Raw genomic sequence first — 27,805 nt, 5'->3', positions numbered from 1 at the left:
AAAATTATCTCTATAACGATGTAAAACTTCTTTTTCGCTTAATGTTCAGAATTATGTCTTCCAGTGCACTCATTTTAAGGCAATAATAAAAAAAAAAAACATCCAAAAGGAAAACAACAAAAAGTGTAAATAACTGCACAACCTTTTTATGAATAAGGGCGGGGGGTCGAGGCCGGACAGGGCAAAAAAGGGTCAAGTGCCCAGCTCTGGAAATAATGGAGATAGAAACAATTTGTTGTAGGTTCAATCAATGTTTGCATTTTAGTTCAATACTCATAAGTAACATTTATGAAATACTTATCTTCCACTGTATATTAGTAAATTGTTGCCATGGTATTTTGATAAACATGTATAGATGTCAGAACTAAAGGATTTGTTGATTACAGAATGGGCAGCTGACTCCCACCATGCTAACCGTTATCTACTGAGCCTTGAGGCTGATGTTAGGGCAAAGTCAATCCATTTTAGCGAAAGGAAGCCAAGCTGTCAAATATTTTGGGTCATTAAGTGAAACGGTCTCGGTTTTATTTCCGCTTGTCTTCGCACACAGTTAGGCAGTTTGAGTTGTGTGTGGATGAGAGTTGCTATCTGACGGCCACTCGTGTCGTGTCTTTGCCACCTCATCCAAAGTTTCTATGTGCTTTGGAAAATGTATAACCCTAATAACTGATTAGGCTAATACAGAACAAAGGAACAATCTGAGATAACGTCTTCTCACTGTCAGTGTTGTTTTCGTCAACGATGCCGAAATGGTTTCGTTAATGCCCCTCTTTTTACATGACGCTGACGAGATAAACGTGACTAAAATATGACGTGACGTATCTGACTTTTTGTTCGACGAGACGAGACTGGAGTAAATTGTTTGTATGTGGTCGGTCAGACGTTCGAAATACATGACCGGAATCGTTCGGATTTTAGAATGTTGGCGCTAAGTTTTGATTTCTCATTAGCCGCCGGGAAGAAGCACGAACGAAGACGGATGAAAATATATGTGCGCATGGCATGATCTTGCCCTGGCCGGCCCGGCGATCTCATTCGGTCGACGCCTAGCCAGAGAGCTGATGCGATGCGGCTCCGGAACCCAAAGCCAGAAAGTACGTCTATACGTGCTGATACACCAAACCGACGTCGGAGGTCGTTAAGCGTCGTTGCGTCTGAATGTGCCGTCTGTGTGGTGTAGTGGCCACCGTCGTAGTGTTGTAACCCGTCTGTAAGCGTCTTGGGGGCGTTTACGCATGTTGAATCGGCGTCGCCAGTTGTGACAATTGGTCACCCTGATTGGCTGTTAGCTAGCAAATCAGCGCTCGGAGCACCGACGTGAAGTGACAAAGGTGGAAAAAACAGTGAGCACGCCTCCGCTGCCTTAATCTTCTTACAAGTACAAGAGCGAGGGTTGACAATTTAAGTATTTCACAAGAACGTGATGGTTTACTTCGCGTGGGAGTTCATCGTGAGCAAAGAATAGAGCCGAATGCATTGTTTACATTGTTATAATCAACCCCCGGCCAACATCTTTCCGGTTGGAGTTTTCTAACCATGAGAAATGGTGACTACCGCCGCCGATGGTATGGAAGGGTATTACATCTTCTGCATGCGCAGAAGGTACTTTAATGGTCAGCGTCGCTGTCTGTCGTTTGCCAGCGTGACGTGCCGACAGCCGGCCGGACGCCACAGGGGGGTAAGCGTCTGTCACTGTTGGCCAGCGTCGTTTTGGTGTATCAGGGCCTTAATGCCAACATTAAGTACAACACACAAATAAACATATCCGGCTAAAACAGGATTTAGCTTATAGCATACATTGCTACAGCATGTACATACTGTACATATAGCATATATAAATTCACTAAACCTGCTGTCAGGGCCGCTGCCTCACCGAGAGCAGGTGCGCGGGGATTGGCAGCAGGTGAGATGCCTTCCTCCCAATGAAGGCAGCTCCTACTTAAGCGGTTCTGGGATGCAGACCACGCGCCAGATCGTCTTCGTTCCCTCTAGGTCACCCTACTCCGTGCTTCGACCCCCTCTGCTCGCCTGCCTCCCAGCCTGCCTGCATCGCTGTTGCCAGCCCCTTCACGAACCCTCACCTCCAAGAGCTCTTCAATAAACTTTAGCTCACTCCACCCGCTCTTCTCCATTTCTGCGCCTGGGTCCTCTCCACCAACACGCCACGTGATACCTGCACAGATTTGGAGGATCTTGTCAATTTTGAGCATCAAGTTGATCAGCACTGCTTGTGAGAGAAGCTCATCTCCAGCACACAAGTGGCGAAGAAAACCCGAGTTTCATCAATTAGAAGAATAATCGTGAGTGAGCAGCTCTAAAATTGCAAAATGTGCAACTAAATCATGTGATCGGCGGCATGAATCCCTGATCGGAACACCCCAACTGTTCAGTCAATTATACAGATTGCGTTATCAAAGTGCTCTTTAAAACACCGTAGGCAATGCTGATAGTTTCACGAGGTAACCACACAATGAGATCTTTTACATATTCACATGCAATGTCTAGCCTACTTTCTTGTTGACCTGATCTTTTGATGTTATCAAATTGGCATGCTGGATTAGAATTGTTTCAACTTTGTCAAAGTCATTAGGATTCGCTGAAGTTGGGGGAAATGGTTGCAGGCAGGTTACGAGTGTTTCAAATTCTGTGAGTGGAATCCCTGATAGAGGTTGTCTTTTCAAGTTAAGGCTTTTCAGCCACTGACTTCTGGGTTCCTCATCCCCGGCCACAGAGGAGGGCATTTGACGAAAATTTGTCGGTCCGCCATTGGTCATCCGTCAGCAGCCTGGGTACGCGTATGTCATTCGCCAATTTTCGTCTAGTTTTCAAGCCGGACCGAACTGTAATCGTATGTCGGTCAGTCATAACAGGGACTGTATGACTCACTTCCTGAATGCAGGCTTTTGAACGATACATTTTATTTCTTGTTTTTAATTTCTGTAAAAACTGGTCCAAACTTTGTGACAATAGGAAACTACAGGCTCCAGTGTGACAAGAGTTAAATAAAAATGTCTGAAATTGTTGTATTTTTTGTTGTTGTTTTTTTTGCTGAGCCAGAGAGAGACAAACACCCAATAAAGACATGTTCAGTACGACATGTTTTGCATTGTGTCACATCCATCATAAGCACCGCTGACCGCAAACACTCCTCCCTGCGGGTGAACACGAGCAGCTCAAAGAGCTCAGGATTTGTGTTCTGTCACTCCCTCCACATTCCCCCGTTGTGGAACACGTCTTCATGAGGTGAGTGTGAACTCGCCATCATACACACACACGCGCTTCGAGTACTCGCGTTTATTTTTGAACGGATCACACGGTCGGTAAAGCGCGGAACGGATAGGCGAGTGGGATCGATCCGCAACAGGCGAGCAAAGTGAATCCCCGAGGGACGTCCCCAAAATAAAGAGGGGGGCGTGGTGCAATCCTTGTCAGACCAGAAATGATGTTGGCACTCCAAGTCAACAAGCACACAACAACTCTGTCGATGCTGTATGATGTGGCGTGCAATCAAGTCAATGCCGGAGCTTTGATCACACCAAAATTGCTCATGGCTATTTGTGTGGCACTAAATCATAGTACAAAAAGGACAAGAAAGTCAAGACAAAAAAAATAATTACAGCTTTTTTCAAAGCGTACAATACCTTCAAATCTGTTTATCATGAAATGTTAACAAAACAAACATGTACAGTGCATCTGGAAAGTATTTATGCAGAGCTTCACCTTTTCCACATTTTATGTGACAGCCCACAATGTCAACATGAAGAAAGTTTTCTTTTCTATGAAAACGAAACAACTGAGAAAACATATGAGTACGTAAGTATTCACAGCCTTCACTTAATATTTTGTTCATGCACTTTGGTTTAGCAGTATTTACGGCCTTATGGTATTGAAGATGATACCGCAAGCTCGGCACACCTACATGGGCAGTTTTGTCCACCATTCTTTTCAGCACCACTTAAGCTCTATTAGGCTGGATGGGAGCGTCTTATTTATTTTCACATCTCCCCGGAGATGTTCAACCGGATTCAAGTTTGGGCTCTGGCTGGGCCACTCACGAACACTGATAGCGTTGTCCTAAAGCTACTCCCTTGATATCTTGGCTGTGTGCTTAGGGTCGTTGTCCCGCTGAATGATAAAGCGTTGCTCCAGTCTGAGGTCACGAACTCCCTGGCGCAGGTTTTCACCCAGGTTGTTTCTGTACATGGCCGTAAATATCTTTCCCTCAATCCTGAGTCATCTCCCACTTCTTGCCACCCCCATGCGTCACTGTAGAGATGGGATTGGCGAGGTGATAAAAATCATGTTTAGCATTCACGCCAAAGAGTTCCACGTTTGTCTCATCAGACCAGAGAATTGCGTCTCCTTCAAGTGCCTTTGGGCAAACTCCAGGTGGGCCGCATGGTAGCTTTTACTCAGAAACGGCTTCCGTCTGGTCAGTCAACAACACGGGCCTGATTGGCAAATTGCTGCAGATGTGGTTGTCCTTCTGAAAGATTCTCCTCTTTCCACAGAGGAATGCTGGAGCTATGACAGAGTGACCATCGAGCTCTTGGTCACCTACCTGACTCAGGACCCCACAACCCCAACAATCGCTCAGTTTACATCGGAGGCCAGTCCGAGAAAGAATCCTTCCCCAGGTTTGTGTCGCAAGACAAACCAGTCTTGGAGTTGTGCAGACAGTTCCTTTGAATTTGTGCTTCATTTTTTAGTAGTAGTAGTAGTAGTACATTGTTTATTCTGTCATCAATCATCCAGTACAATCCATAATATACACACAATACAACAATTAAAGCAGCACTGGGCAAGAATTCGACCTTAATACAATTTTTTCACAACTCTTTTGATGAAACATTGACTTACAAGTAGTTGAATGGGACTTTTGTCATGCCCTAGGGGGAGTCTGTATCGTTTTTACTGGCACTAAGCAACTTTGAGGAGGATGGGAGCAACCTTGGCACACCAAAAAAAATACAAATGTCCTGGATTGCTTTACGGCATACTCACTTCCTCCTCTCGCTATAAGGACGGAAGTCGATTCGAACGTCGACGCGCTATTACTTGTGTCATGGCAGAAAAAAAACAAAAAAACAAAAGTATTTAAATAAAAAAAAAAGATTCATTACTTCATCACTATTAATCTTTCACACAGCCACTGGAAAGAGATATGTAATTCAGTCCAACTTGCAGGCCAGTGAGAGCTCAGGATTTCACGACACTACGTGCTAGCGCGCATGGGAAATGCGGTTGACTTTTGTCAAAACACTACCGCTTTTGTTCACATGGCGCCGGCATAATCAACGAAAACTGACACATGACACAGTGTTGCTTTAACAGTCAAATATCAGTGACGGAATGGCACAGGCTTAAGCTAAAGCTTATTTAAGCCTGGCCTTTTCTCCTCCTTCAAAGGTAATATATAGCTACATTTACCTATTTACTTTTAATTCAAATACAAAAAAGATAAAACGAAAATAGCAATAGATACATCATTGTCATCCAAATTATTGTCTAAAACTTTCAAAAATAGCTTTGCGAACAAGTTTTGTCAAAACTAAAAGTGATTCGCAGGTTTTCCAATATATATTTGTATCATTACAATATTTCACCCCAACCATAGAAACACACGTAATTTAATTCCTTTAACAGCTTTTTACAAAATGAACTTACAAACACCTCTGAAACCATATTGAGACTCCCGGATTTCAAAGAGCTTTTGTATGAATTGAGGAATTTGTTTTTGCTCTGAACATTATTTGCATAATTTTATAATAAGTCTTTTAACTTCATAATGTTTGATTTGAAAAAGAGTGGGTTCGTATGTGCATAATAGTAAGTCTTATTAATGATTTCTCTCTTTTGCAAAACGACAATTGCATTTATTGTAGTTTTGTGGCTTGATCCCCACAATTCTACGCCATAAGACAAATAGGGAAAGGTCAAGGAATAATAAATTATATGTAAGGCTTTATGATTTAGATGTCTTGACTTATATAATATTGCTATTGTTTTAGAAATGTTGCCTTTTATATAGTTGATATGTTGTTTGCATGTTAATTAATCATCTATCATATCACCAAGGAATTTTATTTCGAAAACTCGTTCAATATTAACCGTACAAATTTTTATATAATATTCCCATTTTTTTTTTTTCATTTGTGCTCTGGTATGCCGTCAACTGTTATATAAACAGATCCAAAACATGTTCAATCCACAGGTGGACTCCAGTTAAATTGTAGAAAACCTCAAGGATGATCAGTGGAAACTAGATGTACCTGGTTTGAGCTTTATGGCATCAGATGTAAATATTTGTGTCATGTTTGAAAATGAATTTGAAAAAGAATCTGAAACAAAACTCTCGACTCACATCATCAATATAGGGTGTTGTGTGACGAATTTTGAGGGGAATAATGACAATACGCCATTTAGGAATAAAGCTAAATTTGGAAAACGTGAAGCACCGTGCATACTGTATTTGTTAGCAAGGCAACGCTCTGGCAACAAAGTTGCGAAAACCTGACTGGCAATGTAATAGTTAAAGCGCTGTGGTTTTTTTGGTAACCATTAGCAATAATTAACAATAATTGCCAAAAACCACAACAAGGTGTTTTCGGCTCAACGTCTCCAAGTGCAAACCCAACACATTTATCTTCTTGATGTCAAAAGTGTTCCGTGACACGAGAGCTCCTCCTTTAAGTTGATTGTTTATCCATCCAGCCAGCCATTCTCTGTACCGCTTCTTCATACTTTAGCCCGCAGGTGTGCTGGCGATAGCCTATCCAAGCTGGCTTTGGGCAAAGGGCTGGCCGAACTGGTTGCCAGCCAATCGCAGGACACAAATACACAAACAATGATTCACACTCACATTCACACCTATGGACAAGTTATAGTTTTCAATGAACCTACCATGCATGTTTTTGAAATGTGGAAGGAAACCGTAGAAAACCTACGCAGGTATGGGGACATTCTGCCCATATAAAGCACACCTTATCAATAAAAGTAAGCATGTTCTTTATTTTATTCTGTAGAGTATTAAAAAAACAGATCACTAGGGGATTGTCATTTGTATTGAAATCCTGAAAGGGGAAGTCAACCCCAAAATTATCTTTACAACAAAATGTTTGTATGCGCTCCTACTTGTCTAAACACGGCATTCTGATTACAATTCCGTTTGTGGAATTTGAGTTAAAGCGGAAGTCAACCCAAACATATTTTTTTCAAGAATATGTTCGCAGAAGGCCCACTAGTTGAAACACGGAATTCTGATTCATTTTGCGTTTGTGGAATATAAGTTAAGCAGCAAAATGCACTCGTTTTTTAGCCTTCTCTGGGGGCGGCCATTTTGTCTTCTGTCAACTGAAAATGACATCACAACTGCTCACAACGACCAATCACGGCTGACCTGCTTTCTGAATCTGAGCCGTGATTGGTCGTTGTGAGCAGTTGTGATGTCATTTTCAGTTGACAGAAGACAAAATGGCCGCCCCTAGAGATGGCTAAAAACGAGTGGATTAATTAACACTTGCGTTCCACAAACGCAATATTTATCAGAATGCCCTGTTTCAACTAGTGGGCTTGCATAGAACATATTCTTGAAAAAAAATGTTTGACTTCACATTTAAGAAGCAAAATCCACCCATTTTTATGCATCTAAGAGGGCGGACATTTTGTCGCTTGCTGTCGACTGAAAATGACATCCCAAATGCTCAGGGCTCACGTAACAACCAATCACGGCTCACCTATTTTATGAAGCTACTTTGAGATGTGACGTACAGTAGAGTCCCCATTGACCGCGTCATTTTCAATTTGATGATTTTCATGCAGTAGTATTTGACAAGACCCTAACACTTGGTCTGGATAGTGTAGCATCTCTCTGTGCATGAACACTACCTTCATTTTGGCACTTTCCCAACTCGCCGGTCGGCTAAACGTTTCATCGCAAACAAGCATTCGTCAGCAGAAAATTGTCTGGACTCCAACCAATCATTATGTAAGGGCGAGGTTTCAATTTGAAATAGACATCAATCAGGGTCGAATCCAGGTGACACCCTATTTTAACAACTTGTCAGTGTTACACAGTTTTAACTTTTTTACTAATGAGTGGTGTTAATGAAACGTTGGCAATCGTTTTTTAACACTGACCCCAAACTTTTAACATTGGCCAATTTGCAGTGTACGGTGCTAAAAATATTTATCATTCCACATTAATACTTTTGTCAACTAATCTTATGAATTAGTCAGCTATAACTGAGCTTGTGATATCATACACTTCCTTGCGGTGTCTCACCTTTATAATCAAGTCCACACTTAAAGGGACACTTGATTGGGCTGAACATCAACACTTATAGGTCTGTATGAAAAAATTATGTCAGCACTTAAAATTCACCCCCCAAAAGAATCTGTAGTGATTTATGGGCTTTTTCGTGATGGCTAAAGCCGCGAATTAGCCCGCCCACTTTTGGGGTGTGGTTTTCTTCCTTTCTCCATCTCAGGCTGTCTACGTCATCGCAGGGAGGCAAGCATTGTTATCCATGTTGTTCCTTGTTTTGGTTTGTCACTCAGTGTCTGAAATTTATTAATTGCCACTAAAATGCATCTGAATATTCCTACTCTTGTCCATTTCGAACTGTGAAAATATAAAAGCGGGCGACACAATATTTAGTCTGTGCTGGTGCGTGCGAAATGAGGGATCCTCCCTCAGACAAATTGAAATGTATATTACAGTTTGGTTATGTTGTGCCGCCCCGTTGACACATGAGAAACAATGCTACAGTATCGAGTCGCAGATCCAGTGTTAGCTCCAAAGCCAAAAACAATTAGCCCACGGTCCAAATTTTGCTCGAATTTTAAAACTTGTTTTTCTTAAGAAATAATGTAAAGTGAATTGATTTCTTTACTGTCTCAGTTGATCTCCATCAAAAAAATGTGATTAACTGTTCAGGCAATGTTTTAAATAATAGTTTAACGTTCTTATTTGTCACGAGAGAAGTTAATTTTATAATAAAAATGATAAAACCCCAAAAAAGTGAAACCACTTACCCTTTGGAGATGGGTAGTGTATAATATAGGAGTAGTATTTTGCCTGTTAAAAATGAATTAGTGTTGATATTTTATTAATTTTACTGCTCACATTGTACAAAGCAGTCAGACTAAACTTAATTTTGCAAAAGCAGAGACTTCAAACTGAATTTTTTTTTTTTTTTTTTTGCTGAAGGATGACAGCGGCCCAGGACAACAGCATCCCTGTTGGCTCAGGTAACGACCAATCACGGCTGACCTGTTTTCTGAAGCTGAGCCATGATTGGTCATTACCTGAGCCCTGAGTGGTTGTGATGTCATTTTCAGTCGACAGAAATGACAAAATGGCCACCCTCTGACATGGCTAAGATGGGGTGGATTTTGCTGCTTAACTCATAGTTCATATTAATAATATTTCCTTGTTTCAACTAGTGGGCCTGCGCAGACCATATTCTTGAAAAAAATATGTTTGGGTTGATTTCCCCTTTAAGAGGCATATTTTCCAGAAATGTTTGGTTCAATTCCAAACAATCTACTTTGAAGGTGCATAATGGGTCATGCAAAATAGATACAAATCTCCTGTAACATTTCGACAAATGCCAACATGTCGAAACCATCATATCAACCCATAAAGATGACCTTCTGTGCTATCAAATTGTTATTTGTAACAAATGCAATAGAGCTCATTTCCATCTTTCCTACACATCCATCAAACTAATTTGATTATTAAACGTTTTGGACACTAATTCCAATATTCTACCCTCTGTCGCCTGCCACTCACTTTGGAATGAGACAATATCACAGGTGGATAATTAATGTTCAATAAATACATTTTCAAATAACTGAAAACAAAAAAAAACCATAAACTGACGTGCAACTGTTTTAGTTGGCAACCTTAACACTGATTTACAAAGTTACAAACAAACACACTAATGGCCACCCAGCTATACACTGTAAATAATTGACTGTAAAATAGCAGCAGTATTTTGCTGTTATTTTACAATGCGTCTACTGTAATTTATTTTAACAGTATAGTACTACATTTTGAAATACACTATACCACCACAGGACAGTGGGTGATGTGGTAATTTTACACCGCATCTACCAATTAATTATTTTAACAGCATACTAATGTATTTCGGATTGCAATACATGACAGTAGCATTACAATAATTCAATACCTTTTAATGGACTTGGTATACCCTGCATCAAAAGACAAGCTCCAAAAATGTTAATGATTTTAAAAATACAAAAGACAGATCAATTTGAGTTTCCTGAGGAAGCAAAATGGAAAGAAACACGTGAACTAATACTATGTTTCAAAGACTGAAAGCCCAACTTGACATTAAAGTTAATGATAGTTTTCATTGGCATGAGATAATAAGCAAACAAAACACAAGCTGAGTAAGATTTCCTCATGTAGGCCACACTAGACTATGTGACCTTTTCCCTCACACATGCGTGTCCCCTCCCACAGGCGTCAGGGGGCCACGTCACGCCTGGTGGTGCCCGTGTGACTACCAAAGTATGCGGCGACAACTGGACTGCGATGCTTATGACCTGCCGGCTGGCCTGGAGGGTGCTAGTGCAGATTGGGAGGTGGCGCGCACATGTGGAGGATCTGAGGACGGCCTCTGAGCCAAAACGGCTCAGGTATCAGCCTTGTGCTTTCTAATACTGAAGACACCTTGCCAGGGTGCGAGTCTTTGTAAGTGTATTTTTAGGCAACTATATTTTCCAGTCCTTGTGCAGCTCCGCAAGGGGTAAGTGACAAAGGCAAGAGAGGTATGAAAGATGGGCTCTGGATGATCATATAATAGCAACTTTGAATAGAACTGGTGATACAGTATACATATATTAAAGTAGTTCTTCTAATGCACCTCAACTCAACGACTTATACTGACGAGCCAATCAATATTCCTCATTGAAATTAATTAAAATGACAATATTTTTTGGTATTTTATTTTAATTACCACTGCATTAGATTTAAAAAAAAAACATGATAAAACACAAAAGAAAAATAATGTAAACAGGGTCTAAAATTGAGGGTCCTGGTTCCGCATATCGATAATATATTATGATAGGTTGCCATGATTATTTCATATTTAGCATCTCTATGCTGTACAATTGCATTCATGGCTATGACTGTGAGCTAACCTCACTAAAATCAAGGCTGTGCAACTGCACCGATTCATTTGAATGCTTCAAAACACAAATCAATTACAAAATTATTAAAATATTGACTTAGCACTTACATTCAAACAATGCACAATGGGTTTTTTTTTTAATATAAAGGCAGAGGTGTCACAACTTTTTAGCAACCCTTTTCATGTGAACATATATTTAAACTGATAAAAACAAATGATTAAAAGTGTTATGAGAGTAGCCCCTAAGGTGACATGGAAGTAAAAAAAAACATCTACGTTCCCTCGCAAAGATTGCGTTCCTTCGCAAAAATTGCGAGATAACGCAAATTTTTTTGCGAGGGAATGCATGTTTTTTTAAAATGCATGTTTATGTACTTACAGGTCATTTTCCGGGTAAACAAAAGCAACAAAGGGAGCGTTTTCAGCCGTGGGCGGGTTTAATTGAATTGCTTTGAAATTCGCTTGAAATACATCAAATCAGTTTTGATACTAAGCACGGTCTCCAAATAAGCGAAAGACATCTGAAGCGAGTGCTAATAAATAGAGGGCATTACTTGACCACAAGGAGCGTTCCAAGACCTCCTCCATTATTTTTGCCGGCCGTCACCGACGTACTGTCGTCTCTCAAACAAACGCACATTTGGCTAAGAACATGATTTTGGGGAAAATGGATTATAGAAATGCTGTAAAAGACCTTAATCATAGGTATGGGGAAAAAGCTAAGTTTTTAACCTGGATTTAAAGGCATTTACCCTTGGGGCTAACTTCAGTCCTGTAGGCAGCTTATTACATGTGCAGCATTACAGCTAAATGCTGATGCACCATGTTTACTTTGAACACTGGGCTCCACTAATGGACCTGAGTCTGCTAATGTCAGAGCCCTAATGAGTTTATTTGTATTCCATTAGGATTACTTTAATGGTATCAAGTAGGCCTGCACGATGTGTCTTTTGAACATCGCGATTGCGATGTGCGCATGCGCGATAGTCACATCGTAGGACGTGCAATGTTTTAACTTGTTTTTTTTCTTAGAACACGCAAACTTTTGTTTTGCTTCCAAAAAGCAGAAAGCTACTCCGTGCTCTTACACAGCCTGTCTCGCTCACCCCCTCCTTCCTGCCAATCAGTCACCGGCCCCTCCCCCTTCACTCTGCTGTCTTACGGTTTTACAGACCGTTTTAGTTATTGTTATATTATATATATTATACTTGGTCACTAAATTCAATGTTGTTTACTCTGATACTAGATGTAGTGACTGCCACCACTACTGATAACAGCACTCGGGCACTGAACTGCAGCTACAACTACTGTAAACCAGGGATGTTCAAAACACGATTTTTCCCTTCACTCAAGCGGCGGTGTCGCTGAAGCCTCGCTCCTAACTCAAATTTGCTTTGCAACACTGTATTCTATGTTCTAAGTTTATCCAGTTGTTTAAAGCGGGAATCAACCTAAACATACTTATTTCAAGAATATGTTCCCAACAGGCCCACTAGTTGAAACACGGCATTCTGATTAATATTGCATTTGTGAAATAAAGGGAAATTAAGCAGCAAAATCCACCCCTTTTTAGTAATCCCAGGGGGCGGCCATTTTGTCATTTCTGTCGACTGAAAATGACAACTACTCAGGGCTCAGGGAACGACCAATCACGGCTCAACTTCAGAAAACAGGTCAGCCGTGATTGGTTGCTACCTGAGCCTTGGGTAAGTTGTGTCATTTTCAGTCGTCTGAAGTGACAAAATGGCCGCCTCCAGAGATAGCTAAAAACGAGTGGCTTAACTCTTATTCCCCAAACGCAATATTTATCAGAATGCCTTGTTTCAACTAGTGGACTTGCATCGAACATATCTTCTCCATTCCTTTTCCAGAGTCCAAATGAGCAACATCTAGAGTATGAAGAATGGAACTTTTGTTTTATGAGTCATTTTCTTGGCTTGTTCACATGTTCCCCTGAATCAAAACCTGCCCACGCTGTATAAAAATATTGTGAAATAACAAGATCAATATTGTGGACGGACAGCAAAGAGCTAAAATAAAGAATGAATCATGTTGCCATACTGTAATTGTACTGAGTGCGATTACGAATGTGGTACACGTGTTTAAGATCTGTCTCTGAAACCTTGCTCACGCCCTTACACTATCAACAAAAATACAAGACGCTTAAATTGTTTTCTAGAAGTCTTTAACCTAACATTGTGTTATAGAATAGCTTTGTTTATTGTTTTTTTTGTTTAGCTTCATTGTTTGCTGTTGTTTTTTGTTTTTTTTTCTTGTTTTGTTTTAGCTTTTAGCTCCAGTGTTTCCTCATGGGGGGTCTCCACGCTGGGAGGTGTGGCTGGCCTTCCTGCACTATGCGTAGGGTCTGGCCCGGTTAATGTGGCCCGGGGGTCTCTGTGGCGGTGGCGCTCCTCGTGGCCATGGGCTATCATTCCTCTCAGCGTGGATGAGCTCCCCTTGGGTACTCTTTCCTCATATGGTTTCTTTGAGCCTTGCCATGTCTTTTTTTTTTTTCTTTTTAATTACAGTTCATCAGGTTATATGTGTGTGTGTGTGCGTGTGTGTGTGTGTGTGTGTGTGTGCGTGAGTAGGGGTGTGCTTGTGGATGTCTGTCGTGTATATTGCGAGGGAGGGAAGGAGGGAGCGGGCCTTCTTTTTATGTTGTATTTTGATGTTTTTCATGTTTTACTTGATGCACTTTGAGTTGCATTTTTACGTCTGAAAAGAGCGATATAAATCGAATTTGATTTGATTTGATTCAACGTCATTCGAGCCATCCACGTGGCTTCAGCGAATCCAGTTACCAAACCACACGACATCATGCAACACGCAATATTCTTCGGTGATCTTCCAGAAACCACAAAGTATGTTGCGATTCCACTTTAACAACGAGGTAAGGCCGCCAAGCCTTTGGATTTGCATATACTTCAAGACATTTTTAATTTGCATCTAAGATGAGCTCGTCCTGTTTCAAAGCCATGTTCATTACTCTGCACTAGCACCGTCGAAGCAGGTTATTCATAATGTGAGCCTTTAGAAAAGGAAAGTCTGCAAATCTTTTGCTTAAAGTTTCACGTTGAAACAGATTCTGTATGTTTACTTGTTATGATTGTTTTTTCCTCCCCATGAGCACATTCCGCACAATACAGTGGTACCCCAAAGTGTGACCACACAAGCTGGTCAACCCTCAATTTGGTCGAAATGTCCCATTGATATCATTTATATTGTTGCATTATGTTGCAAAGTTTCATAAAACCTGTGGTACATGCACAGGGAACATTTAAGAAACTCTTTTTAAACACTCTTAACCATAATGTTGCTCATTATTTAATATTTACAGTCCTCTGCTGTAATATCAACCATGTTCTGTTACGTAATCAAACATACCACTACTTTTTGACAAGTGATGTGTCAAAGCACTTGGCGACAGAATAAATAATCGTTTAATTACTAGGTTGTCCTACTTCAACAGCCTCAGGGTGAGGTGTGTGTGCATGTGTGTTTAATTATGTTGGCCAGGATTTCTTTTGTGCTATTTGTGACCCTTCTTTTATTCTCTTTTCATCAAATCTTAAATTCTCAATTCTTCAATTCTCATCAATTTGACACTCTTAAATGTAAAGATCCAAGCGTTCACACTAATGTTGCTGTACGTAAAAATTCATTCATTCATTCCTTATCCAATCCGCTTATCCTCACATGGGTTGCGGGAAAACCGGAGCCTATCCCAGTTGTCTTTTTTTTTTTTTTTCTTTCAATAATTGCACGTCGCTCCTCATTAAAGTTCTCCAATGCACTTTTCTAAGTTGTGGGTCTAAAATGTCCAGCTTCCTCCCAGTTTTCTAGAATATAACATAAACATGATTCCCCCAAAAATCTCAATGCAAAAATAGAGCAGTGGAGTGGAACGCATTACTAAAGCTTTCCTGCGTTGTTTGTTAAGCAGAAGTGGTACAGTCAGTGTAGTGTGAAGTAACTGCCGCACCAATGCTCACCAGTTGCTTGCATGGATGAACGGATGTCAGGAGGGTCAGGTAAAGCAGATCCAAAGACACAATCTAGCGGGGGAGTAAAAAAATGCAGACTTGCAGATTTTTCTCACTGAGATTTGACACGGTGAATGACTGATGAGGAGGGACAGGGGCAGCGTGTGTGTGTGTGTGTGTGCGTGTATTAGCTTTGAGCAGTTTCTCTATGTATTATTAAGAATGCGAAAAATACAAGGGATCACAGGAGCTTTATGTGTTTAGCGTGCGCTGATAATTCATTTATGAAGGCGTTTCATATTGATGACTCTGTTGTGAGTCAGTGATTTGTAGGCACACACAAATGACTTTGATTCCACGTCAAGTTGGTTTGAGCGCGGCGAGTGACCTTTCCGATCATTTTTTTTTTCTACAACGTGATTTCACAGTTACACCGCTTTGCCGGCGTGAGTCACAAATTTACGAGGCGGCATACAAATACGCTGAAATCCGTGCGTGCGCGGGATCCACGTTGTCGTCGGTTGTCATGTTTCATATTGTCCCACGGCCGCTGGAGCTTTATTATTGATGAGATCGATGCTTGGATTGAGCCAAGATGGATACGCAGGACAACCTGATGCCCTCGGGCTCTCTCTGTCCACCCTCCATTCTGCCTCCTCCATTTGCCTCACAAAATTATCTTCTTTTTTTTCCCCCACTACTGTATTCAGACAGAGTTGTGAACTGAAAGTGTTCACCTCAAGGGGTGCAAGGCGAGCACCAGAGGCCCCCGATGCCTTGACGGACAGGGCTGTGAAGACACCTCCTGCAAAATGGGAGAGGAGGGTGTCCAAAGGCGATGTATGGTATAAAGTGTCAGACAGCCAACAACTAGCAGGGAGGTGTAAATTCTGCAATGTTGTCAATACACGTGCATTTGTGGTCTTAGCCAAAAGCAATTTCCTTCTGGACTAATACAGGTCTCAAGCATTCACTTTTTCTCTCATAAAAAATCCATACATTAGGAGAAAGAATATAAAAATATAGAAAAAAAAAATAGGGCTGGGTAAAAATATATCGCAATATACCGTGATACTTTTTATGCCAATACCAAGTATCGATACGTTGATGAAGTATCAATACTTTTGATACTTTATGTTATGTTATGTTTTGCACATTCTATTACATACTTTTGGAACATTTGAGGTCCTTAAAGTGGGAATCAACCCAAACATATTTCTTTCAAGAATATGTTCCTAGCAGGCCCACTAGTTCAAACACTTGACTAAATGTCAATGGCACTTAAGTTTTTGGAAACTTTGGAAATACATGCCTCAGTTTTTTTAATACATAGTTGTATAATATTTAAGTATCGCGATACGTATCGGATCGCAACCCAAAGATCAGGATCCGTAACGGATTAGGACAAAAAACGTATCGTCCCTCCCTAAAAAAAAATACTCTCATTTTTTCTCACTTTGGACACACAACTGACAGGTGCCACACAGGATAAGTGTGATTTTAAAAATAAGTACAGAAGTGCCTTGACGAATAACTTAAGGTCCACGACCACACAATTGTGTGAAAATGTTTTTTTCACAGAAATGAATGCAAATGCCATTCATTCTTTCAACAACAAACATTGTTGTAACGTTTTGATAAGAAAATTAGCCCTGTACAGTATTTGATTTGATACCTATAAGCACACTAAGTGTAGATTTGATAATGAATCACAGAAGATCTCACCTAAACTGCAATAATATTAATTCAAACATTTTGAATTAATGCATCATCAACGCGAGTGTCATTAGTTTGTTTTTGATGTTTTGCAGTGTGTTAAACTGGTTTTGTTAATAAAAAAATCAAATAAAAATTGTTGTTTTTTGTTTCAAAGTAAACTTCAACTGGGAGTGAAAATGAAAAACTTGAAGCAAGCTCTTTGCTCGTTTTTGAAGAATTGTTCGCGCCAAAAAGCTGCTTTTTGTGAAGTTCGCTGCCACAATGGCTAGCGCTCATAGCACAAGTTGTTGCTGGCAAAAATCAACAAAGCGACGGCTAGTATCTAAAAATAAATAAATAAATAAATCAGGTAAATCCTAAGTCACTAAATAAATTCCAAAGCATTGCTCTGTTTAGAGTCCAAGAAAAATCCAGCAACAGAAAGATAAACAACATAATCTAATGCTTCGTGTATACACTCAACAATCCAAAGAAGAGGTATGAAATGAGGGAAAACACTTGTGTGGGTGGACCATCAACAACTAAATGGACAAAAACACACCCACTTCAATGCACTCAGCTAAAACCAAGGCAATGACCTTGTAACAAGCGCTCCCATATTTGCACGAATCCCAAATTATGGAACGTTTGCATTACATCTCAGAGGCATTACCTGATTTAGCTTTACAAAAATATCAGAAACAACTCTTGTCATGCAGCGCAGTGCAAACTACAATCACAATGATGAACAAAACGTTAAATCAATTGTGCGGCTGCACCCAGTGACATGTCGGGAACTTTCTCATCCGTCCTGTCGCTCTAGCTTTCTGTATATGGAAGAAAAACAGTCCCTTTAAAGTGAAACTAAATTATTACTAAATCTGGCACAGAAGAAGAGTGTTAACAACCCTGCCAAAATGAATAATTTAAAAAAAAACACAAAGTATATAAAATGGTGACATATCAGGCCATTCTCTCTGCTCTCAGATACTGTGGGCGTGTCCACTGAATGTGCTGAAACCACAACCCGCTCAACCGTCAACTGTCAATCAAATACCACAACTACGACCTGGAAAAACAGTTCCTTCGTTCGACAACTTTTTTGTGCATACACATAACTACTGGATATCCACTTAACACCTCAGGTGGCTGAAATCTATCCTACCGGCTCATCGCAGGGCTTCTCCGCGCCGCGACAATGAGGCGCTCTAAAGCGGGCATGCAATCACAAAACCCTGGCCTACACACTGGCTGTCATTTTAAAACACATTGTAAATGTATTATAACAACAAAGGAAACGCTGTGCATTTTGCTGTGTCTGAATGTTAAATACATGCCTTTAAGGGGCGGGGCTTGGTAGAGTTGCATGTGATGTATCAGGGCATTTGTGTGTTACTCCAGGTGTTCAATAAATGGTTGAAAAGTGCATCGGATGCTGTTGGTCTCCTTTCCCACAAGTGAGGGCATGACAGTCAGTAACTGTAAAAATGCATTAAAAAAAAAAAGATTGCTGAAAAACACATTTCTGCAATAGAGCTGGTATTTCTGTGACAGCTACCTAGTTCGGGTCCTCCCAAAAAAATCATCGATAAAGACGAACCCCGGACGATGAACTCCAATATAGCAGGAAAACACTAAATGGCTGCAAGAAAAACAAAAAGCACCAGATAAAAATGAGCAATCTTCACTCTGAATGATTTATCCAGACGTCCTCGCTCTCTTCCTGTGTGTCACTTTCAGCCACATCAGGCTTTCACAACTACTCCAAAACAAGCCTCACTGACGCCAACCACGACTCTGAGGCCCTGGGAACTCCAACTTGCAAAGGGAGACATCAGTGTGTCACACATTTAAGCTGCGGTGTCCCGAGAGACGGGCTGCGTACGACTGCGCGTGGAAGCCCAGCCGGTGATGTCAGCACGCGGGCCGCCGTGATGGTCATCTGCGCTTTGGGACCGCAACAAATGGCGGCGGCTGGGAAAGACTCCCCGAGGGAGCGCTGGGAAAGTGGCCACAAAGACGGAACGTGGGGGCGGGGGGGACGCCCCGGGTGCAGAGTTTAAAAAACAAAGCGATGATGTTCTCTTTCTGCGTAGTATCGTCACATGTAGTTGCTAAAATCATCTTGCGTGACGCTCTCACACCACCCACCGTTTAAATTACAATGGAAAGCCTGCGCTGAGTCAGCCCATCATTTTGTGTGTGCGCGTCTGGATAAGTGCGCGTGTTTGGGGACAGCGGAGGGATGCAGGCAAAGCAAAAGGTGGGTGAAGGGGGTTATACACACTCTGACATCTTGACACATGCGAGGATAAACATCGATTTCCTGGACTGACGTTAACACCTCTGTTGGGTAAACACGCACATTGCTGGGAACGGCGACAGGCGACACAACGCCGCTCCCTGCGCGCGAGCGTCTCCAGACGTCTGGTGAGCGCTGGCAGGCCCAACAAACAGCGCCACTTCAGGGTTCACGGCACTTTCGGTCTGATGTCCCCACATAGCCACTTCACTGGAAGGACACGCCTCTATTGTGGTGTGCAGGTCAATAAGACTTTATGTAGCGTCATGACACACAAGGAAAGAAGCTGTGGGATGTTTTTCAGCCTTTTTGTGAGGGATTTTTTTTTTTTTTAGGAATCTTCTATTTATAATACCAGGTTTGTAACTAGTGTTGCCAGAGTTACATTGAAAAGGTAACTTTGTTACTTTACTGATTATTTGACTTTAAAGCGGAAGTCAACCAAACCTATTTTTTTCAAGAATTTGTTCCCAGCAGGCCCACTAGTTGAAACACGCCATTCTGATTAATTTTGCGTTTGTGGAATATAAATTAAGCAGCAAAATGCACAGAGATGGCGGAAAACGGGTGGATTAACACTATCCACAAACGCAATATTAATCAGCATGCCCTGTTTCAACTAGTGGGCCTACTGGGAACATATTGTGGAAAAAAGTCTGTTTGGGTTGACTTCCGCTTTAAAAGTAACTTAAAGTGAAATTTTCTTGAAAGGCATATGTTCTATGCAGGCCCACTAGACAAAACACAGCATTATGATTAATATTGCATTTGTGGAATATGAGTTAAGCAGTAAAATCCACCGGTTTTTGTCCATATCAAGGGGCGGCCATTTTGCCACTGGCGGTTGACTAAAAATGACATCGCAGTTACTCAGTTCTCAGATACCGAGCAATCACGACGCAGCTTCAGTGTCATTTTCACGCGACAGAAGTGACAAAATGGCCGCCCCCTGATAAAAGTTTCCAATTTTGACCATTCTGCGTAAATACAAAACCATCCTGTACTTTTGGTCTCAAAAGATTTTAGAATTTTGTACGACAAGTATTGCACTACAGAAAACAGATTTATTTGCGTCAACTAAAAACGAGACTCCCAAACTGGGTCACATGAGAGTAAAAGTGCAATGCCAGTCTAGTGTAATGTTTACACATTTATTTTGTTTTTCTGCCCAAGTGTAAAACTTTGAAACAATGACAAAATATACACTGTAGACACCCATAATTCAAGTACTGCGAGTTTTTTTAGTTTTCAATAAACATCCATGCCTTTGTTGGCTATAAACAGGCCTTGGGCGATTGTGGGTGCACCAACTTTATCAGGATGTTGAAGGGGTTACGTTGCTTAAAAAGCCTTCCTTAAAAGCGTTGTTTTTATGTCAGCGGGCAGTGCATTTCGAATCGCAGTGCCTAAGGGCTCAGCTTGCAAACGTCACATGACAAAACCCAGAAAACAGGTGAGCGTGATGGTCACTTTGATGTCATTTTCACTCCACAGCAAGCGGCTCTACAAGGCAAAATGGCCGCCGCTTGAGATGGATAAAAACAGGCGGATTTTTCTGCTTCATTCATATTCCACACAAATGTATCAGAATACTGTGTTTAGACTCATGGGAGCACATAAAACATATTGCCTAGAAAAGGTTTGTAGTTGGTGAAGTACGGAAGAGGATTAGGGTTAGTGGGGGGATTTTTTTGGGGGGGGGCAAGATTCTGAAGAATTCAGAATGAGAATTCTGAGAATTAAGTCAGAATTCTGAGATAAAAATGAGAATCTTGCACAACTTGTTTTTTTTTTTTCCCACTGACCCAAATCCTCTTCTGTAGCAAAGACTGTGATTTGGTTAAAAAAACAACGCGCCCCCACACACACACACAAACACACACACAAAAACAGCCATTATTAGTGGTCTATATTTGTCACAGCAGAACTTGGGAGGGCCCTGGTAGATATGATTGGACAAAAAAATAAATAAATAATCTAACATACATATAACTGGAAGCTGTGCAGCTAAGACACACGTGATCAAATGAAGCAGACTGTTGAAAATAAATGTATACAATTTCATGTATTGTGAGTAATGGTTCTCCAACCGATCGGCTACTGATCGTGATTGGGTGATTGAATCATCGTTAGTGAGCAGTTCTAAAATTGAAAAATGTGCCGCGAATCTGATTGAAATCGCCCGATCTCACTCAAGGAAAAGTGTTTTCAATGTAGCATTTTGGCCACATGAATGATTAACTTCTGCATCCGTGGAATTGAACTAACACACTTGTTCCAGGGAAAATAAAGTTAGATGTCCCTTAAAGTCATATAATTTTGGAGAAAATGATGTCTCACAAATTGCATAACTTGGAGGGTGAACTCTTATTGTGCGCATAAACAAATAGGACGACCAAAGTCCTGGAACAGACGATTTTCAATTTTCAAGTTTCACCGTACAGCGCTTTTCACATTTTGTACACTTCCAACTAAATTGACTCATTTCCCTCTAAAATAAGACAATGAATTTTCAAACAGTGCAAGAAACATTGCATGGAAAATCTGCTTTCTGTTTTTAACGGCAGTGGCATTTGAAGTAAGTTAGAGTATCTGGACCAAAACAGAAGGTTGCAGCCAGTGTGAAGCCTTCTACTTTGATGTGCCTCCTAGTGTAAGTGGTGGAATTATTAGATTTATATTGCTTTAGCGTGTGTGTGTGCTTGTGTGTGTGTGTGTGTGTGAGTGAGAGAGAGAAAGAGTTAAGTAATGGATAGAAATAGAGGCCAACTGAGTCGGTCCCAGACATACTGGGCAGCCACTAATGCTACTAAAGAATTCCTCACTTTTTCTACAAACCTGATTTTGGTTTGCTTGCGTGTGAGCGTGAAAGCTATTAAAAATACATCTTTAAATGCTTTCGGGCCGACTTGACTAAAATCCCAAATAGCAGACACGAAATTACGTGTTCAAATACAGTTTGAATTGATGTTATTAGAAGTGTTAGCGGAAGAGGGAAACAAACTGAGCAAACTATGAGCGGAAAGTAAATCAATCACCCTGATCAATTTTGTGAAAGCCAGCAACTGCGTCAAAGTTTGGCTTGATTTGACTCATCCTGAGTTTGAAACTTGACAGCACTTGATAAAGTAGAAATGCAAAGTCGTCAGAGGTGATAAAAGAAAGACAATTAGCATTCCAGTAGACTCTCACGTTTGGTTTGTGTCGTTTTGATACATTTCTCCATAGTAATGCATTTCATTTTAGGTTTTATTTTTTCCTAACAAATTGTAATAAGGGCTCAGCCTAAATGATCTTGTTAGATTGTGCCGGTGTACCGAATGAAGTGGGTGGTGGGTGTAATGTGATATAATGAACAGCCGTGCCTTGAGATATGCATATTACGTGACTAGTCTGAGATGCGAGCCGTCGACTGACTGAGCAAAAATTTCAGACAAAAGCGTCACATTTTGGCAGTGAACTCAACTCACTTCACAACAAGCACACATTGGCAGATAGTGGACGAGTTGGAGTTAACAGTCAAACTAAGAATAAAACAAAACATGTCGACGGATAATACTGACAGGCGTGTATTCTTTATCCCCTGCAAAGAACGACTACTATTACCATGGCCTACTGAGAAGCTGTGGCCGTCTCCATGGACGTGCTTTATAGTCCACTGAATTGATGCAAAAATGCGGCACAACCTTGTTGAATTCATTTCATTTTAATTAATCAGGTCACCACTGTATGGTTTTATAAAATACAATCTGATCAACTAGAATGCTAGTTTTGTCGTTGCAAAACACATTTCAGAGAGCTGTTTTTTGGGGACGCTGGGAGCAGATTAGTGGCATTTCCATTCATTTCAGTGGGTAAGGATAATTTGAGATTTGAGTGCTTTGCGTCACTGGCGTGGCCATGGGAAAGGGTTAAACTCATATCACAAGGCACCACTGTGTTATCATTTATGCGTATGCTTCCCTGCTCAGAATATGCGGAGGACAAAGGGAAAATCCAGAGTGTGGGTGTGCGTGCGTGTGTGTGCGCGTGTGCTCGCATGTGCACAGGAAGTCACTGGAGGATAGACGTGCTGCCGTTGGCAGCGTGGTGCGGTGTGCATTCACTGGTGCCATCTGATGCTCGTGTTTGTGACGGTGCAACAATGCGCGGCGGATGCTGAGAAAAGATCGGCCCGGGCTATAAATAGGCTCCGTGTTACAGAGGCGCGCTGTAAATATAGTCGCTTTGCGTGGTGTCACTTTATACCACATCACTAACCAACCTCCCCACACACACACACACACACACACGCACGCACGCAAAGACAGCAGCCAAAGTTAACCGGACTCCCCTTAACGGCTTCATTATGGCGGAGTGCGTCATGGGTGGAAAGAAAGACTTGAAAAACAGGAAGAAAGGGAGAAGGAAAGAAAGGAAAGACGGGGGTGGGCGGCGGCGTAGATGTGGGACAGATTACGCTGCTGTTGTGTGTGAGTGTGTGTGATGTAACAGAGAGCAGGCTTCCCCCTTTATTTACACCGACGGGTTTAGGAAACCTCCAGAGAACAATAACAGAGGGCAAATATTGGCAGGGCGTTTTCTCTTGTCAACCACTTTTCTTTTTGTTTCCCTCTTTTACGACTAATTGACTTCATTTCTTTCTCCTCTTGTTGCGGTGCTCTTCCATCTGGCTGCCTTCAATATCCTCTCCTCTTCAACAGTGATCTGTTTTGACCGCCTTTCTTTGTTTGCGGCGGCATTACCCTCGACATCCCGCTTTTATTGTGTGGACACTTTGGCAAGAGTGGCTTGTGCGCGCTTGCGTGTGCGATCACATATTAAATCCTTCATACGACATCACACAATGACGCCTGTTTACATTCGCGCGTCTGTAAAATTGGTATTCGAGCATACAGTGAGTGAGCGTGTGTGTTCTCGTCTTCCTATGTTTGCGTGGTATGACCTTTGTAGATGCGATCGTCGCGCGTGTGTGTCAAGGTTAGTTAATGAAAAGCAACGGATAACTAACACTAAAATTGAAAAAAAAAAACGTTTCAAAAAGAAAATGCTTTTAAAAAAAAACGAAAAGTAGTTGAAACTACATCTTACGTTTATAAAAATAACTAAAAGTAATCATGGTCAAAATGTCCGTGTTGGTCTTTGCCAGTTAAAGCGGAAGTCAACCCTAACATATTTTTTTTCTAGAATATGTTCCCAGTAGGCCCGCTAGTTGAAACACAGCATTCTTATTAATTTTGCGTTTGTGGAATATAAGTTAAGCGGCAAAATGCACTCGTTTTTAGCCATCTCTGGGGGCGGCCATTTTGTCTTCTGTCGACTGAAAATGACATCACAACTGCTCAAAACGACCAATCACGGCTGACCTGTTTTCTGAATCTGAGCCGTGATTGGTCGTTGTGAGCAGTCGTGATGTCATTTTCAGTCGACAAAAGACAAAATGGCTGAGCGTTTGGGTTTATTTTAAATGTATTTATTTCTGTATTGCTCTACATCCGTAGCCACAGAAGGAAGGTCAGTTGTTTGACAATTGGACTTACTTACTGTGCTGTACTGCAAGAGACCCCCCCCCCCACCCATTGCAGTGTGTGTACAGTAAATGTGTGTTTGTGTGTTCTTGTCTTTCTATGCTTATGCGGCACAACTCTTTATCCCACGATGATTGTGTGGCCATTTTGGCAAAAACACACCCCGTTAGACCGAGTGCGTGCGCGTGGACGTGCGTGTGTTTGAGAGACGCATCTGGCAAGGATTTCAAGAATTTTTCCCCTCTTTGTTGCTTTCCAACTTGAACAAGTGACTTCTTTACAAGAAAAAGTTGGAAGCTCTCTCTCGCTCTCTCACACACACCAATAAACGCACACACTCTCTCTCTCTCTCTCTCTCTCTCTCTCTGACAGACGCACACACACATAAAACTCAGTGGCACACAGCCACGCACAATGTGACGCAACAGCCGCTGGTCATGTTCCCAAGGCCCTGTTCTCAGAGAAGTTTGACTGGACGTCTTTGTCTGAGCCCACTTTACAACTAAAACCAGAACAGGGTTACTGCGCACACGTATCCACGCATACACGTATGCAACACCGTCTTTGACACAGATCCTAACGCCCCCTTTTGCATGTGAACTAAGACTGACCCTCGGTGGAAACGGACCACGATGCCAACACATGAGCAGTTTGAGTGCGGGGACGCGGACGCGGGGCGGCTCGTTCCACTGAGCCTCCGCCGCAATGTCGAATTTGTATAACACCCGCGGCGCTCGCGAGCGCGCACGCTGGAACATGATCGCCTCACCTGTCCATTCAAGCGGTGGGCGCGGAAACCCGATCGTCCACAAACGACGAAACCCGTTAGCTTTCCTTATCTGCTCGTAAAGTGTCGAGCCTCGGCGTGCGAGACTTCCTCTTTCAACATTTGGCTCGCTAGATATGATCACGGGTCGCGCGACCTTTACAGAAACACGACCCGTCTCATCACGGGGTGTGATAAAGAGATGCGCTGAGCCGACTATGCTGCCTTTGATCATTTCAGCCTTCTTTTCTTTAATGGCAAATGTACGATGAAAAAAAAAAAAAAGGACTTTACGTTTGCTTGCACATGATTAAAGTGTAGTCACTTGACGTTGTTTCCTACTCTTTTCCTCAAACATTTTCAAACGATATATGCTAGTTAAACATTTTTATCATGTGCGACCGATGTACATGTCTGAATTAAGCAAATCAAATAGAACCAAAGGATTTTTTTTTCTTTTAAGTGCAGGCCTGTCGATAAATATATCCATTTATCGCTCGATGAATGAAATAGACAATCGTTTTTTTCAGGACTCAATAAATGCTCATTTTCATGCGTGTTTGTTTACACCTCAGCGGTCAGTCAAGATGATTCAATCCCTGTCCTGGCAGTCACTAGACGAGTCGGCGCTCTTTTTGTACTATTTCATTACTTGGTTATGTACTATCGGTAATCAAAGAGACTGTCGACCGGCACCAGATATCAGTTTCAAGTGTCAGAATTGACAGCGAGACCAGCATACCGAGTATGTTTTCTCCAATGAAAGATCTCCGCTGGAGAGATCTTGCGATGGGAAGCGCAAAATCATCTTTTATATACGGTGGCCCCGCGCCCCCCCCACTTTTAAACCTGTTGCCAATAGCGCACACAATCTCTTAGAGTAGGTGAATATGCAATTTAGTGTCCTCTAATTGGGCCCTTAACGAAGGATCGCAATCTTAGTGAATCACGTGAGATGAGTGAAAACGTAATTTGCGATTTTAGTAAATCAGGACCTTGGTGTGTCAAGTTTGTCTCGACCAGCTGGTATTCCAAAGACAAAGCCACGACTAATCAATCCAGATTATTAAATAAGTAATAAATTTATGAATCCTCGGCATTCAAACGGTACTACTCAGAAGTTTGGAAACACCTCCACATTCAAATGGTCTCAAACACATTAAATTGAAAGTCAACCCCAAAAAATTCCTTACAAGAATATTTTCTACACAGGCCCACTAGTCAAAACATGGTTTGTGGTATATGAGTTAAGCGTCAAAATCCACACGTTTTTAGCCATCTCAGGGGGCGGCCATTTTGTCACTTCTGTCAACTGAAAATGACATCAAAGTTGCTTAGGTCTCAGATAACGACCAATCAGAGCTCAGCTTCAGAAAACAGGTGAGCAGTGATTGGTCGTTATCTGAGCCCTGAGCAACTGTGATGTCATTTTCAGTGGACAGAAGTGACAAAATGGCCGCCCCCTGAGATGGCTAAAAAGCGGTGGATTTTGCTGCTTAACTCATATCCCACAAACAAAATATGAATCAGAATGCCATGGTTAGACTAGTGAAGGCACATTGAACATATAATGGCAAATCATTTTTGGGGGTTGACTTCTACTTTAAGAGGTCAAGCAATTCAAACTAGTATTAACTTAATAACGCACAGCTGTGAACTGAGAGTCATTCCAGATCATAAAGCACCATTCACATCATAAAGCTGACTGAGAAAATACCAAGATGTGCAAAGCTGTAATCTGGGCAAAGACTCTAAAAAATATATTTTCTTCACAATGTCAATGGGTTAGGTATCAATTTACAATTCAGGATTTTTTTTAACAATGGAGAAAAAAAAAAATAGAGGGTTTTTCCAACCTTTTGACTGGTACTGTATGTTAGGTCAGTGTGTCACAGGTCAATTCTAGACAGAGCCTGAACAGCACAGGACATTCACAGGAGGGACTTGGGCTTTGGGGCACCTGCTGAATCAGGTGCTTCTACGCCACATAGTGTGTGACAGAACTTGATCCACTAATACCATCCGTGTTGCTATTCGTGTCCGGTGCAAACACACCGCTGTCCAATAATATCGTAGTCTGTCACACACATGCATCGCTCTGTAAATGCATGCTCACGCGGTGAATGTCACAAGTATCTGCTCTGGTTTCAGCCGCACAAACCATCCCAGCAACACATTAAACAAGCTAGGACAGTGTAACACACACACACACACACACAGACACACATGGACGCTAGTTGGCCGTGGCTGTCAGTAGTGCCCTGTTCATCAGATGCTTGAAAGGACACCCCCGAGAGGGGTCCTTTTCACAGTAATAGCACCCAGCAGCACTTTACTCTGACCCGGTGGCTCTCTCTCACTGC

At 41.7% G+C, this 27,805-nt stretch overlaps 2 long non-coding RNA genes across 4 annotated transcripts in view; one reads left to right on the top strand and one right to left on the bottom strand.

Annotated features, from left to right (window-relative positions):
• Positions 1–15: 15 nt before the first annotated feature.
• LOC147143680 (uncharacterized) overlaps positions 16–27,805 on the bottom strand; it is a 63,707-nt gene continuing 35,917 nt past the window's right edge. For 2 of the 3 annotated variants that reach the window (XR_015087734.1, XR_015087735.1), the window contains exon 5: positions 16–2,173. This is a non-coding gene — a long non-coding RNA (uncharacterized LOC147143680). Of the gene's footprint in view, positions 2,174–15,157; positions 15,221–27,805 lie in introns of all 3 variants that reach the window. The other variant, XR_015087736.1, reaches the window with a different exon arrangement.
• LOC147143681 (uncharacterized) lies at positions 3,189–18,266 on the top strand. The gene is made up of 4 exons (XR_015087739.1): positions 3,189–3,243; positions 4,512–4,637; positions 10,493–10,668; positions 17,834–18,266. It is a non-coding gene; the product is annotated as an uncharacterized LOC147143681 (long non-coding RNA).

This window comes from Filicampus tigris, chromosome 8, assembly GCF_054856515.1.
Source record: "Filicampus tigris isolate MCC_2025a chromosome 8, RoL_Ftig_1.0, whole genome shotgun sequence".
Lineage (NCBI taxonomy): Eukaryota > Metazoa > Chordata > Actinopteri > Syngnathiformes > Syngnathidae > Filicampus > Filicampus tigris.
This window is presented reverse-complemented; position numbering and strand designations above follow the sequence as displayed.